Consider the following 15,136-nt stretch of genomic DNA (forward strand, 5'->3'; position numbering starts at 1 on the left):
ACTGTAAGGGGTTGTATTTATGTTTGGGCCGCTGGGGGGGGGGGGGAGCTTCACTCTCCAGCACGCTGTCTCGCTATTTGGTGTTGGTTGTAAGACGAGAGGTACAAATAAGATGTGGTATGGATGTCACGTCGTTTGTCTGTCCTCTTCCTTCGGGCGTTGACCAGCCATTTAGCGTCTTCATCACTCTTTATCGGTCTAAATTGCTTTCCACTGCCCCTCGTAAGGTAAAACGTGAAGCAATATTAATCCGATTATAGTACTGTGGATGTAGTTGCTATGATCACGAGACCATCGTGACAGAGTTTGTCCGGCGCTTAGAGTGTGTGTGCAAAAGAGCTTTGCTACAAATGAAAATGGTCTATCGAACAGAAAAGTCCCACTGAGCAAACATTATGATAAGATTTATATTACAAGCAATTATTAACGGAAAACCTTTGTTTTGCAAAAGAAATTTTTAAGGAAAGATAGCTGTATTTATATTTTGGAGATATTTCTCCAGAATACTTGAGGCTTATTATATTACATGTTTTGCTGTTAAAAATAAATTTGAAGATTGTGGGTCTCAGCCCTACAGTAAGCAAAGGTTGATTTTACTTTCTGTTCAAATATAAAGGTGACAATGAAAAAATTGAAACATAGCTTTAACTTGTGTTGGACATTTATGCATAAAGAAAAATTAAAAAATGCATCTGAACGGAAATCAAAGCGCTAGTTTGGACTTGTTTTGGCGTAGGTCAACGACATTCACTCTCAAAGGCACGTGTGAATCCGGATTTCGATGTCAACACCAAGCGATGGCCAGAAACGTGGGAGACCGTTATACGAACGACCTGCTTGTGGTGCGGCTTCAGGACCAGGTCGGAGATTGCCTTGCCATGGGGCGTATTTGATTTTCGCGGCATTCTCCAAGCTATGATCAGCTGCTCTAGATGGATCACAGATGGCGATACGATGCGGTTGTGGAAGTCATATACCACAGTCGGTTCCGGAACGACTAAAATAACCTTCCGGCGTTGGGCAGGTTGGAGCCGACTCGTTTCAGCTAATTCTTTGTGAGAGATCGGGAGTCCCCGGCAAACACGGTTCCGCGGATCTGGAACCGTCCCGGGTAAATTTACATCCGCTTCAGATTATATGCCGTCGCCGGACAGGAAAATGGGCCTCAACAAATACGCTCGTGCCGCCAACCCCCTGGCAATCCACTGCGTGGTGCAGAACACCGCAGCACGTAAGCTGGTCGACCCAGTTCATACGGCTGCGGCTCTCCCACTCCTACCAAAAAAAAACCCCCCCATTGGCTAAAAATTTAATTTAAATAGAAACTCCTGTATTAACAAGTAATTATCCAAAACCAACTGGTCTAAACTTTCTTACTTTGTGGTTTACCGTTCAATTTTGGATTTTTCTTTGCCGCTCATTTCCAAGGTTGTACACAAACTGCAGACTGTTGACAGTTGGCTTGGCAGCCGTGCAAAGGGGAGGAAAGAAGCACAGAAAGCGTAACGGCCATCACCTTAGTATATTGTGGGCCCAACCTATGAAAATTCGGCTAGTGAAAACGGTCATGTTGGCAACGCACATTTAACGCTACAAATTGACAACATTCCATTCCTTTGGAAAGGTTCCAGGAAAGCGTTGCCGGACCCGCAATAATATAATCAATTGAGTTAATATTATAAATTTTGAATTAGTAGGTTTATGCAACAAGTTGCAAAAAAGAAGATTTTTTCAAGCACGAGTCGTACATTGAGCCAACGAGGTTGACCGAGTTGATAAATACCGACGAGTGCTGAAAAAAGAAGTTTGTGGCAACGATTTGCTTACAACATTTTTTTACAATTTCGAAAAACGCTTCTTGAATGGAATTTTATGTCAAATATTCATTGTGTTAGTAAATTCACCGTTCAAAACAAAAAATATTTAAAAAGTGTTACTTTTCGATAAGAAGTGTTGAAAAGTTTCAACTTTGCAGCACCCATTTCAAGTGCTGAAAAGTAGAACGTGGCGTCTTTCGGTGCAAGCGGCAAATTCTACCTGGATCAGCACGCCTTGTGATTATATATTCCTTCAGGTTAGTTGAATTAAACGGCTGATTTGAGGCGATTTCTGTGGCACAATTTTTTGTATGGAGAAAGTTGCATCGCGCAAAAAAAAGGCAAGCCAGACAAAATCAGCCTGTTTTGGTAAATTTTTTATGAGTTAGCCAGAGTACCGAAATATTCTGTGAATATTGAGTTAAAATATTCGGTTGTGGTAATACCTGAGTGACAGAACGACCGAATTCTAGCTCGTGTGGTAAAGTGCCGATCGATTTTCATCGGATTAAGTGGAACGGGACGGCGTCATCGTTAAGGAGGCAGGGATAACAGTCCTCCATGGTTTTCGCCATGTTTGATGATGCACGTTACAACCTTAACACCGGTCGTGCCGGCGCTGTAAATACTAGCATGAAAGGTCAGTTAACGTTGCGAGGGTGATGATTGTTCCTACTCTTCATCTGGGTCCCACGGAGCAATGTCTTAGGATCCTGGTCAATAAACAGAGTAGCAACTACGGGTAGACACCAATGATAAATGAATATAATGCCGCTGTATATCACCAGGAATCGCTTCTTAGATGAATATTTTGAGGATAATTTAGCTTAGAGTAGATATAAAACAATGGTCCACTCCATGGGAACTATTTTAAACAAAATCGAAACATTTAAAGTGTTAGGTGAAAATTTAACCTTTATTAAAATTTCTTCAATAGAATTTTTAGATGTGCAAATATTGTTGGGTAAGAATGTCTTTTTTTATTCAAAAAAAAACAAAAAAAAAAGCACATAACAAATCGCGCAGAATTTGTAGCCGGACGGTTTTTACTGACGGAATTTTGAAATAGATTGATTTTGTTTGTGAAAAAAACGTAAATTTAAATATCGGCAAAATCTTACTTTAATACTGTACCTATTTTTGTTAACAGTCCTCATCAATACCTAAAACTTTGCCGAAGACACAAAATTAAAGTGCCTTCTAGCGTTCTAGAATATTGTTGTCGAGATTGGAAATATGAATAAAAATATGTTGACATTTTATCCAACCCACAAATCAACTCCATTAGCATGTTTGATTTTTAATCGCCAGTACATTTGTCACAAAGCCAATTTGGCGTCCATAAGTTGCAAAGTGTAAAAATACAACATTTTCAATTACCCCCAACACACCTTCCGCTGGTTAAAACAAACGAAGCACGTGTGCTCTCCACGCGTAGTCCCAACCACGTGCACAGCTCCTGGTTGGTGCTAAGGGAAAACGTAAACAACCAGCCTCGTTGGAGGAGTCACAGTGTGTCTCCCCAACTACGGCCAGGGCGTGGGCCTCCAGCATAAGTAAAATGCATAACGGTGTGGTGGTATGTTTGTGTTGCGAGTAATATTTATCGGACATGTACTGCCATGTTCCAGTGTGTTTTTGGTGGTAAAACAATGAAGTTGTATCTACGTGTTTGGAAATAAAATTAGAGTATAAAACTAAATTGTCAACTCTCATAAATTCAGTGAAACTACTAGTCTGATCACAAACTAAGCGTGTATACGGCAACTTAGTGCAACCCATTTCCCGTTTGAATACGCACACTCACCTCGAGTAGCATACCAGGCTGGCGTAATCCAGGCACAATCACCGTCCGGCAGAAGGCAAGCCACACAAACATTCAGATGAGGTGATTGCGAAATGGGCCTGATGTTCGTACGGTCGTACCAGTGCAAGCCCGGCCCACCTGAAAGTTAATAGAAAAATGATATAAAATTTTAAGTAAATAGATATCTTTTTCCACACAAAATTAAAGCTAACAAAAAAAATAAAAAGTTGCGAAGGGTAAAGTCGTCTCCAATTTATCAGCACTTGTAAGAGTCAATTTGACTGTTTGATACGGATATTGCAACCGCTGGCTTCTTTGCTGATCGTGCCCAAGGCTGTGTGTTTCTTGGAAATTCCATACTCGATGTGTGTTTGATTTTCCCAGATTTCGAAGAAGTTTTAACAACTGTTTTATCAAGCGTTATTCATCATGGTTTACATAACAAAGATGTCAGTACAAAACTAAATTTTGTGAATTAAACTTTTGAAAAACTTTGAATTAAAAGGAATAAAAAAAAAAGAAAAACAAAACAAATTTAATCAACAAATTGTCAACAAAAGTACACTTCTGCAAATACGGTTCCATCCACGCAAGCAAATTGTTTTGCAATTCAAGTCCAAACAGCAAAAAAAAAAATACCGCTGCTTCCGGGATAGACTGAGCAGATTCCGTCCGCAAGTTGCTAATCCGCGCAATGTTCACCAGAGTGAGAAATAGAGCCTTGTAATTATATCACCGCGCTGGATTTCTGGCACGGGAAAAGACAACGGAGAAAAACGTTTCATCCCATGTTGCACGAGAAAAAAGTGAATCAAGCGGAAAATCGGAAGTGCCTGCTTGGTTTTCGTATAGTGAGTGTGATTTCGTTGAATATTTAAATTAAAATGCATTCGAATGATATAAAATAAAGTGTTTCACAAAAGTGGAATTCGAGAATAGAAAAACAGAATCGCCAATTCAACAGAAATGAAAATCACATCGTTTTCCTATGTAATATTAAGATCGATTCCGTCAAAGTCATCGCCCTAGTCTTTTCATCTGAAGAAGTTTGTTGTCCACAAACAATGTTGGTGTGGAAGATAATATTTGTGCTCTAAGAGAAAAGGTCCAAAAAGCTAAGCCAAGGTAAAACTGTTAACATTCCACTGTCTGCCTTAGACACTGCTTACACCTCGGTGATATTGAAAGGAGACAGCACAATGGAATTCAGGAATGCTTAGGTTGAGAGCATCAACCAGACCAACGGCAAAATGATTAGATAGTAAATGTGATCAGAAATTCCAGTAAATTGCTCATTTCATCGCAGTATCTATGAAATTGGTTAATCATTTCAAAAAAAAAAATGCAAATGCGAGAAATCCCCAAAAATACAGAAATATGTTTTGTGATTAACGTAGCGTTACTGTGTGCGATGTGCTATTTGCAATTTGCTAGGTGCTATTTTCGATTTGCTATTTGCGACTATTTGCTATTTGCGATTTGCTAGTTGCTTATTTGCCTATATGCGATTTGCTAGGTGCGTATTTGCAATCTGCTATTTTGCTAGGTGCATATTTGCTATGTGCTATTTCTATGCGATTTGCTATTTCTAGTTGGCTAGTTGCTATTTGCTAATCTGCTATTTGCTATTGCTTGCTATTTGCTATTTGGCTATTGCCGATTTGCTTATTCTAGCTATTTGCTATTGGCTATTTGCTATTTGCATTGCTATTTGCTATTTGCTATTTGCTATTTTGCGATTTGCTATTTGCGATTTTGCTATGTGCTGAGTTTGCTATATGCTATTTGCTATTTGCTCTTTGCTATTTGCTATTTTGCTATTATTTGCTATGTGCTATTTCTATTTTGCTAGTTGCTAGTTTGCTATTGCCTATTTGCTAGGTGCTATTTGCTATTTATGCTATTCGGACTATTTGCTAGTGCGATTTCTATGGCTATTGCTAGTGCGATTTGCTATTTGCTATTTTGCTATTTGCTAGTTGCTATTTGCTATGTGCTATTTGCTATGTGCTATTGCGATGGGGCTAGTTGCTATTTGCTATTTGTCATTTGCCTATTTGCTATTTGCGATTTGCTATTTGGCATTTGCCATTTGCTATTTGCTATTTGCTATTTTCTATTTGCTATTTGCTATTTGCTAGTTGTCTATTGCGAATTTGCTAATTTGCTATTTGCTTATCTATGGCTATTTGCTAGTTTGCTATTTGCTATTTGCTATTGCTTATTTGCCTATTGCTATTCGCTATTGCCGATTTGCTATTGCTATTGCCAATTTGCTTATTTGCTATTTGCTATTTGCCTATTTTGCTATTTGCTATTTGCCTATTTGCTAATTGCGATTTGCTATTGCTATTTGCTATTTGCTATGTGCTATTTGCTATTTGCTATTTGCTATTTGCTATTTCGATGTGCTAATTTGCGATGCTATTGCTATTTGCTATTTGCTATTTGCTATTGCTAATTTGCTAGGTTGCTATTTGCTATTTGCCTATATTGCTATTTGCTATTGCTATTTTGCATATTTGCTATTTGCTATATGCTATTTCTATTGCTATTTGCGATGGCTATTTGCTAATTGCTATTTGCTAGTTGCTATTTGCTAGTGCTATTTTGCTATTCTTGGCTATTTGCTATTTGCGATTTGCTATATTGCTATTTGCTCATTTGGGGGCTAGTTGCTAATTTGCTTTTTGCTATTTGCTAGTTGCTATGTGCTAATTGGCTATTTGCTATTTGCTATTGGCTATTTCGCTATTTGCTAGTTGCTATTGCTATTTGCTGTTTGCCATTTGCTATTGTTTTTGTTTTTGTTTTTGTTTTTGTTTTTGTTTTTGTTTTTGTTTTTGTTTTTGTTTTTGTTTTTGTTTTTGTTTTTGTTTTTGTTTTTGTTTTTGTTTTTGTTATTGTTTTTGTTTTTGTTTTTGTTTTTGTTTTTGTTTTTGTTGTTGTTTTTGTTTTTGTTTTTGTTTTTGTTTTTGTTTTTTTGTGTTTGGTTTTAAAAGATGTTTTTTTAGATTCAAAATTTGACTTAAAATTGGGCTGCGAACTTAAAATTTTATGTTAAAAGTTAAGAAAATAAAAACATATGCGAAAATAAAATCATTTTAATCGAAACAGTGGATTATCGAGGCTTTGGGTAGTCCGAGGCTGGATTGTAGCTAAAATTCACGTGTAATAGTTGCATAATATGGATGAGTAACACCATTTTTAAAGTACCTTTGAAAGATATTGAAAGCTTCAAAAACAACACCAAATTTGAACGCCGCTTGATGTTATTAGAAGTTTGCAATAGGTGTGGCGGATAAGAAAAAGAACAAGAATTAGGAATAAAAAAAATCCCCCCCCGGGAAAAAAAAGTTATCAAACAATTATATAAAAGGTTAAAAAAAAACAATTATATTGCCTCAAGTGAAACAACAATTCTTCACACCAGCTTGCCGGTCGAACGCCGATAGTTTTCGGCTAGCCACGCTCGAATACAAAATTTTAAGTACGCATTTAATTGCACGACGAAGAATTAGCGAGCAATTTGGACAGAGCAGAAGGCCAAGCACCTTTGCCGCCGTTCCCGCCATCTTCCGAATGGTGGCGGGGGAAGGGGGAGTCCGGCGTTGGTAAGGCAGATAAGGCCTGGAGTGTGCCATGAAAATCTTAAGGCCAAAACAGGACAGAAAAACCACTTTTTTCGGGGGAAAAAAAACATCCGTCGTGAAAGCTTTAAAAAGCACTGCAATACATACTTTTACGTTTGTTGAGGGTGGATGTAGAACACCACTTAAATTGCTGCAAAATCTCCTCGCTTTTCGGTTGACATTTTTCGCGGAAATTGGAATCGCAGCTTAGGAGAGTAATGGAATTGGGACCGGGGGAAAGCGCCTTCAAATTAAAAAAAAAGTTTAGAAGTATGAAAGGAACAAAAAACTTCCAAACTTGTTCATTCTCTTTTAAAGTTCTCTTGTGAATCTCGAGCCAATCTAAATAAAATGTTATATTTTATGTCTTCGTTTACAATGGAGAAATTGCGCTACAACATCTCTATCAAAAGTGCTCGCAAAAACCCACAACTTCCGGGAATTACAGTACAAGGCCAAGGGATGTTTGAAGCCCTGTAAATCACAAGCGAAAAGCTAGCATGAAATTACTACGATAATAGCTCTTGGCTGGCCGGCACATGAAACAACAAGGGTTTCCCTCTTTTAATGATTTTTTTTTCGTTGAAACGATCCTTGTCAGATTGAATTAAGGGCTCAGGTGATGGCTTTTTAGTGAATTTCGAGAAAATAACAAATTAGTAAATCAAAAAATTACCAAACTACCAAATTAACAAATTAACAAATTAACAAATTAACAAATTAACAAATTAACAAATTAACAAATTAACAAATTAACAAATTAACAAATTAACAAATTAACAAATTAACAAATTAACAAATTATCAAATTAACAAATTAACAAATTAACAAATTAACAAATTAACAAATTAACAAATTAACAAATTAACAAATTAACAAATGAACAAATTAACAACCCCCACTCACCTCATATCATCAGCGGGCACACGCAAAGAACCTGGGCCGACCGCCGATCGCCCCCAGGTGGCGCTGGGTGCGCTTCTCCCGTTGACGGCCACCTCGGCGTCGTTACAGGTCGTACGTCCGCGAGCTGGCGCTCAGTTTCGCCCCGATGGTGGCCGCTGCTCCGGGACTGCCGGCAGCGCTTCCAGTGCGGCTGGCACGAATCGAGAAAGAAAGAGATTGGAAATGGTTTAATTGCGGATATTTTATTGTGAATTTTGAATTTATAAATGGCAAGTGGCGTGTCATGCGTCCCCTTTGTTAAAAATGTTTTTTTTATGTAAGAACATAACCTGAATCAAGTTTAATTCCAACTCACAACAATTTATACCCAGGGTAATCTCCCTACCGGAACCAACAGACGGTGATCAAATGACTCGATATTCGCTCCGGGCGTGAAAAATAAACCTTAAATCATCCCCGTCCGTAAATTTAATTCCATAACGACGGGGCGAAAAGTTGTAAAACATCAGTTTAACAATGTGCAAAAGGACTAACAGGAGTGATATTAAAATACTAAACTTTTTTTTTCATTTTCAGATAGGGTGTTCAGAATCGGAAATTTACAAAGTACGGTAAAAAAAATCAAAAACAAAAGAAACTCAAAAATCACACAAAACTTTTATTACAGTGCAAAACCTCGAAAAGCTTCCTTTGCGAAAAAAGTAAAGCCCCAACACGAACATTCCAAACACCGTTAGACCCAAATCCTCACCCCTCATGCGCTCCATAGACAAGCTCTACGGGGGTCCATTGTCCGACAACACAATTTAACAACTGTTCCAACAAGAATTTCCACTTCGACCAACGAGGAAAAGTCTCCTCTCACCCTGTGTTTCTTGCCTACACATTTCCTCAACCCAATTTTCCCGTTCAAAATTCAAATTATGGCATATGGGCGGTAAGGTGCGACCGTACCCTGTTGATCGTAGTTGGCCATTCCAGCTGCTGGGGGAAATTCGGAGTTTCCCCACTGGCGATAGAGACATGAAGGCCGCTATTTTTGTACCGCCAACAAACCAAGTTCAACACCAACTGAAGAAGTATGTGTGGTGTGGTGTGTCTTCGTTGATGGCCTGCTGGATGGTCGGTTTTGCTGGGCGCATTGAAAAGAAAGCTAGGGTAACCCTTGAAATGGACCCAGCCAGATCTTTAAAATACTTTTTTGAACTCAAGTGCGTAAAGGTAAATAAAAATGTTCTCTTGTAAATAACTGACCGTTTTTGAGCTAGTTTCAAAAATCTCTAATGACAATTGTTAGGCACAAAATAAGGAAGCTGATTCGCCCTTCTCAAATAATACTCCAGACGATTCTCCCAATTTCGGGGTCCGAAACTGGACCTGATGGGCACAACACCAATTCAAGAGGGATTAGGTGGGGCATGTTGAAAATTTACCCGGTATGACAGTTGTTGACAGGTGAGCGTGTGTGAGTGTGTGTAACAGCGATCGGTCCCGGACAAAAGGAAGTTGTTTTGCAAGGGAAAAGTTATCGGGTTGGGAATAACACAACCCCGGCAACAAAATGCGGTCTGTCCCGTATGAGTTTGAACGGAATTGATGCCGCGGGTGACCAAAAGTGTTGGTTCGGACACGGTTTTTGTCCACAGGTCAACGTGCAAGTGGTTAAAGGTGGAGTTAAAAAGGGCATAAATGTGTTAGTTTGAATGAGAGTAAGCATTCCCTTTTATGAGGACTTGTGGTTGACCCTTACAATGCTGTTTGGTTTTAGCAAGGAAGTTTATAAAAAATCACAAAAATAGCTACCTGGTAGAGGGAACAATAGGGGTGACACAGTGTAACGCCTTTGTGTTAACCCTTTGTTTCGAATTTTTCCAATACAAACTTAAACGATCATAAGCGAACCCTTAGACCTCACAAAAAACACCCTACAAACACAAAGTCTGTTGATTATTTTAAATAGAGCCAGGAGGGTGATCTCGCATGATGTTCCCAAATATTTTTAAAATTTTAAACCTGCGGTAACAAGTAGTTTTAAATATCAATGTCACATAACTTCGCCCTTAACTTATGTTTAAATTAAGAAGACAGTTTTCAACCGTTTCATCATACACAACTCACTACGGTTTTTATACTTTATTTAGACTTAGAGTTTTAACCGAATTTAGTTAAGATTGAATGTACCACCCTACCATCAGTTTTAGTTCAATCAATCATTAGAATAATAAACTAATGAGCTACATGTAAATTAAATTAATGTGTTAGGTCCCGCACACGGAACAAAATCCCGGTTTGCGGAATCGAAACTTTGCTTTCCGAATTTGCTCTAAAAATCGCAATCGCGGTTCTCCACCCGTCAGCAGGAAAACTTGCTTCCAATATCGCAAACGATTTAGTTCCGAGATCGCAAACGTAACGGCAGTATACGCATACCCCCGCCGCCTAACACACGCAAGAACGCAGCCACTACAATATTTCCTCATTTTGAATTGCCCGATGCTGCTCGAATTTCGAGAGACATAAGAAGAAGCAGAGATCAGATTATATTTTCATTATTTGTTCAGATCGAAACAGAATCAAAAGTGGTGACGATTCGAACGAAGGCGATTTGGTCCGAGTTGGCCTCAGATGTCCGTGGTGCCGCTGGGTACTGCTGGGCGCCGTCGCCGCCAGTCTGACAAAGTGCTTTAGGAGCAGGCGTTTCCGCAGTGCACTCGTTGATAGCACGGTTGATGGCAGCGTTTTGACGTTTTGTGCAACAAGAGTGGCGAGTGACGTCGGCGGCGGTGCCACGACGGATAGAGGTGCACGGCGTGGTTTACTGGCAACCATAAGGAGAAAAAAATAGTAGTCATCCCTACTGTCTAAATGTGTCTTATAGATATATTATCTCAGCTTTCCATTGCTTCTAAGAGCGAAATGGTTCCATCGGGAAATTTTCTGAGATATCTCTAAGATTTTAAGTTTTTTTCTTTTAAAATCCTTGAAATTAGAATTGGACACTTTTAATAACAGTCCAGGAACTTGTCCAAAGGTATTGTTTCATGTCCGTCTTTACTCATCAAAATGTGCCAGAATAAGACAAGAAACAACTTTGTAGAAGGTTGCAAACCGCTAAACATTTTGAAAATAAGTTTTAAAACACGAATTTTGAATATGTGGGAGTATTCAAAATATTAAAAATAATAACATCGTATTGATAATATTATTTTTACAGGAACAAATAGATTAATAAATAATTGTGTGTACAGCATAGACACCGGCTGCTCGGATTTTTTTTTTTCAGCTTGGAATTAGCTGATACAAACCGAAATTTCTACAGGTTTAAGATTGATAGGGTATTACAAGATTTTTATGAAATAAATATAATAGTTCCCTTAAGCACACACTAACCAGTTGCATGGATACAAAACATGATTTAATACTAGAAATTAAACTGCAATTACTGTTGCGAGCTTTAGGAGAAATACTTTCCATTAGTATGAAATGATTGTTTTAAGTTTTTTTTTTTTGTATTAAATGATAAATGATTTTAGCACGAATCTTAGAAGTTTTATAAGACTCCTCACCTTCAATCTCATCTATAAAAAATATATATATTTCTTGATTTTTTCTCCAATTAGTTTGGAAAGAAAGTTTGGTGTTTTGTTTTTTTTTGGGTTAAAAATAGTATTAAATGTTTGTTCAACCACATACAAAAAAAATGTTTGTGACTGGTGTTTTCAGCATTCTGAATTGGAAGACTCGAGTTTTAGTTTGCAACTTTTAAGTGCAAGTTTCCAACAGAAAACATGGTATAAAAGTTTATATTTTTATTTTATACTCCTGAAAATATGACCTTTTTGAAAGCTTGCTACAGTAAGATGTAGTAGATTTTCGATTTCCAAAGCAATAAAGATTTGTAGTTTATGTTCCAGGTTAAGGTTTGCCTTGAGAAAAATATCAAATTTATGCAGTATTAAAAATTCCATAATAAAATACCATTAACAATCACAAACCTGCCAGAGTTTTTCGGTTGGAACAAGCGATAATCAGAGTAGACACCCCGTGTTATGTTGTACACAAAAAATATGTTATATTATCAAATAATTCTTGTACAAACTATATGTTTTACACTGTTTTTATGATGTAATAATTTCTGAATAAATCCACAGATATTTCAAAAACTTAGACAAAACCATAATTTTTCAAAATGTTTAGCGGTTTGCAACCTTCGACAAAGTTGTGTTTCTTGTCTTAGTCTGGCAACATTTGATGAGTAAAAGACACAAGAAACACATCATTAGACAAGTTTCCTGGACTGTAATTATAAAGTTTTCCAAGAAATAATAAAGGATAATTAAAACCAAAAACCATAAAATAGAGCTCTCTCAGAAAGTTCCCGATGAAACTTTTCGCTCTTAGAAGCATTGGAAAGCTGAAAAAAATTCCCTATAATACCACATATTGAAATAGCGATGATTTTTTTTTCTCTAGATACGGATGTTCTACGAAACACGACACGCCGTGGTGGAGCTGATAATCATTCCCAGCGTTCTTGGGCCGGCGATCTAGTTGTTTTCCGCGTCCTATTTTAGACTCAGTTCCGAGTCTGGCAACGCTCGGAAGTTTCCTCCTCGTACCTGGAGATTTTGGCTCTTTTGCCTCTACGCGCCTTCGGGAAAGGTCCAGGTGCAGACTCAGGTTTATGCCGGATCCCCAAGTGACGCCACACAAGAGCAACGAAGGGCCCAACATTGCGCCAACGATCGTGGATTTCAATGTCCGAGTTGCACCTGGAGGATCGACCTTGAGTGGAGCGGCCTCCGCGAGGAGACCATCCTGCCTGAACGAGCCCCAGGTAAGGAACGCCGGTGCTGGCATGACAGAAGCCTCCGCTAGCAGTTGGGTCTGTCGACAATTAAAAAACAAAAATTCAAAAATTCAAAAATTCAAAAATTCAAAAATTCAAAAATTCAAAAATTCAAAAATTCAAAAATTCAAAAATTCAAAAATTCAAAAATTCAAAAATTCAAAAATTCAAAAATTCAAAAATTCAAAAATTCAAAAATTCAAAAATTCAAAAATTCAAAAATTCAAAAATTCAAAAATTCAAAAATTCAAAAATTCAAAAATTCAAAAAGTCAAAAATTCAAAAATTCAAAAATTCAAAAATTCAAAAATTCAAAAATTCAAAAATTCAAAAATTCAAAAATTCAAAAATTCAAAAATTCAAAAATTCAAAAATTCAAAAATTCAAAAATTCAAAAATTCAAAAATTCAAAAATTCAAAAATTCAAAAATTCAAAAATTCAAAAATTCAAAAATTCAAAAATTCAAAAATTCAAAAATTCAAAAATTCAAAAATTCAAAAATTCAAAAATTCAAAAATTCAAAAAATTCAAAAATTCAAAAATTCAAAAATTCGAAAATTCAAAAATTCAAAAATTCAAAATTTCAAAATTCAAAAATTCAAAAATTCAAAAATTCAAAAATTCAAAAATTCAAAAATTCAAAAATTCCAAAATTCAAAAATTCCAAAATTCAAAAATTCAAAAATTGAAAAATTCAAAAATTCGAAAATTCAAAAATTCAAAAATTCAAGAATTCTAAAATTTAAAAATTCATAAATTCAAAAATTCAAAAATTCAAAAATTCAAAAATTCAAAAATTCAAAAATTCAAAAATTCAAAAATTCAAAAATTCAAAAATTCAAAAATTCAAAAATTCAAAAATTCAAAAATTCAAAAATTCAAAAATTCAAAAATTCAAAAATTCAAAAATTCAAAAATTCAAAAATTCAAAAATTCAAAAATGCAAAAATTCAAAAATTCAAAAATTCAAAAATTCAAAAATTCAAAAATTCAAAAATTCAAAAATTCAAAAATTCAAAAATTCAAAAATTCAAAAATTTAAAAATTCAATCAAAAATTCAAAAATTACAAAATTAAAAAATTAAAAAATTAAAAAATTCAAAAAATTCAAAAATTCAAAATTCCAAAAATTCAAAAATTCAAAAATTCAAAAATTCAAAAATTCAAAAATTCAAAAATTCAAAAATTCAAAAATTCAAAAATTCAAAAATTCAAAAATTCAAAAATTCAAAAATTCAAAAATTCAAAAAATCAAAAATTCAAAAATTTAAAAATTCAAAAATTCAAAAATTCAAAAATTCAAAAATTCAAAAATTCAAAAATTCAAAAATTCAAAAATTCAAAAATATCAAAAATGCAAAAATGTCAAAAAATTTTCAAAAACTGCAGTTCTAGGTCAACGGTAGCTGAAAAAAACAAAATTGAATTTCACGCATCAATTTTAAAACTGTTAAACAAAACAAAAAAAAAAAGTACCAACAACATGTTTTAAAACAAAAACATAGCAAAACTTTAAGGATTTTACAACTATCAAGATTAGTTTTGAAAGCTAAACATGTCTCATTTCCTAAAATATAGCAATTAGCATTTAGCAGATCCATATGATAGTTATAAAAACGTAATTTTTAAATGGCCCAACATTGGTCAGGTGGTTCCTTGGCCCAAATAATTTGACAGGGGTGAGTTTTAGTATGTTTTGGACAAAGTTACACTAAGAACATGTTATAACTAGTTTTCAACGTTACAAGGTTTAAGTGTTATTGAATTAAAATGGGAAAAAATAATCTTGCAGATTATGAGAATTTCAGTAGAGCAGACTTTTCTCAGTATATTGGGGATAAACTTTTGATACAAGATACAAAGTTGTTTTGACGGGGAATAAAGAAAAGAATAATATTAAGTGAACATAATCATTTACGTAAACTGCTAACTTATAGATAATGTTATTAAAAGTTATTAAACGTTGTTTTTTTTTTTTTAAATAGAAACATAAATTTTAACCTCACTCAGGGTCAATTTGATTTTATAACTACAATATTTTTTTCAATATTTTCTCGGCGGTTTTAAGTCAATATAAGTAGACCCGTATTTATGTACCCGCACTTTGGTCCAGAACACCATCAA

The 15,136-nt window shown here is 35.6% G+C and overlaps 1 protein-coding gene across 1 annotated transcript in view; it reads left to right on the top strand.

Moving 5' to 3' along the window:
- LOC120419264 (G-protein coupled receptor moody) overlaps positions 1-15,136 on the top strand; it is a 278,652-nt gene that overhangs the window by 221,824 nt on the left and 41,692 nt on the right. The gene's annotated exons all lie outside the window — the stretch shown is intronic.

The sequence above is a fragment of the Culex pipiens genome, chromosome 1, assembly GCF_016801865.2.
Source record: "Culex pipiens pallens isolate TS chromosome 1, TS_CPP_V2, whole genome shotgun sequence".
In the NCBI taxonomy this organism is placed as follows: domain Eukaryota; kingdom Metazoa; phylum Arthropoda; class Insecta; order Diptera; family Culicidae; genus Culex; species Culex pipiens.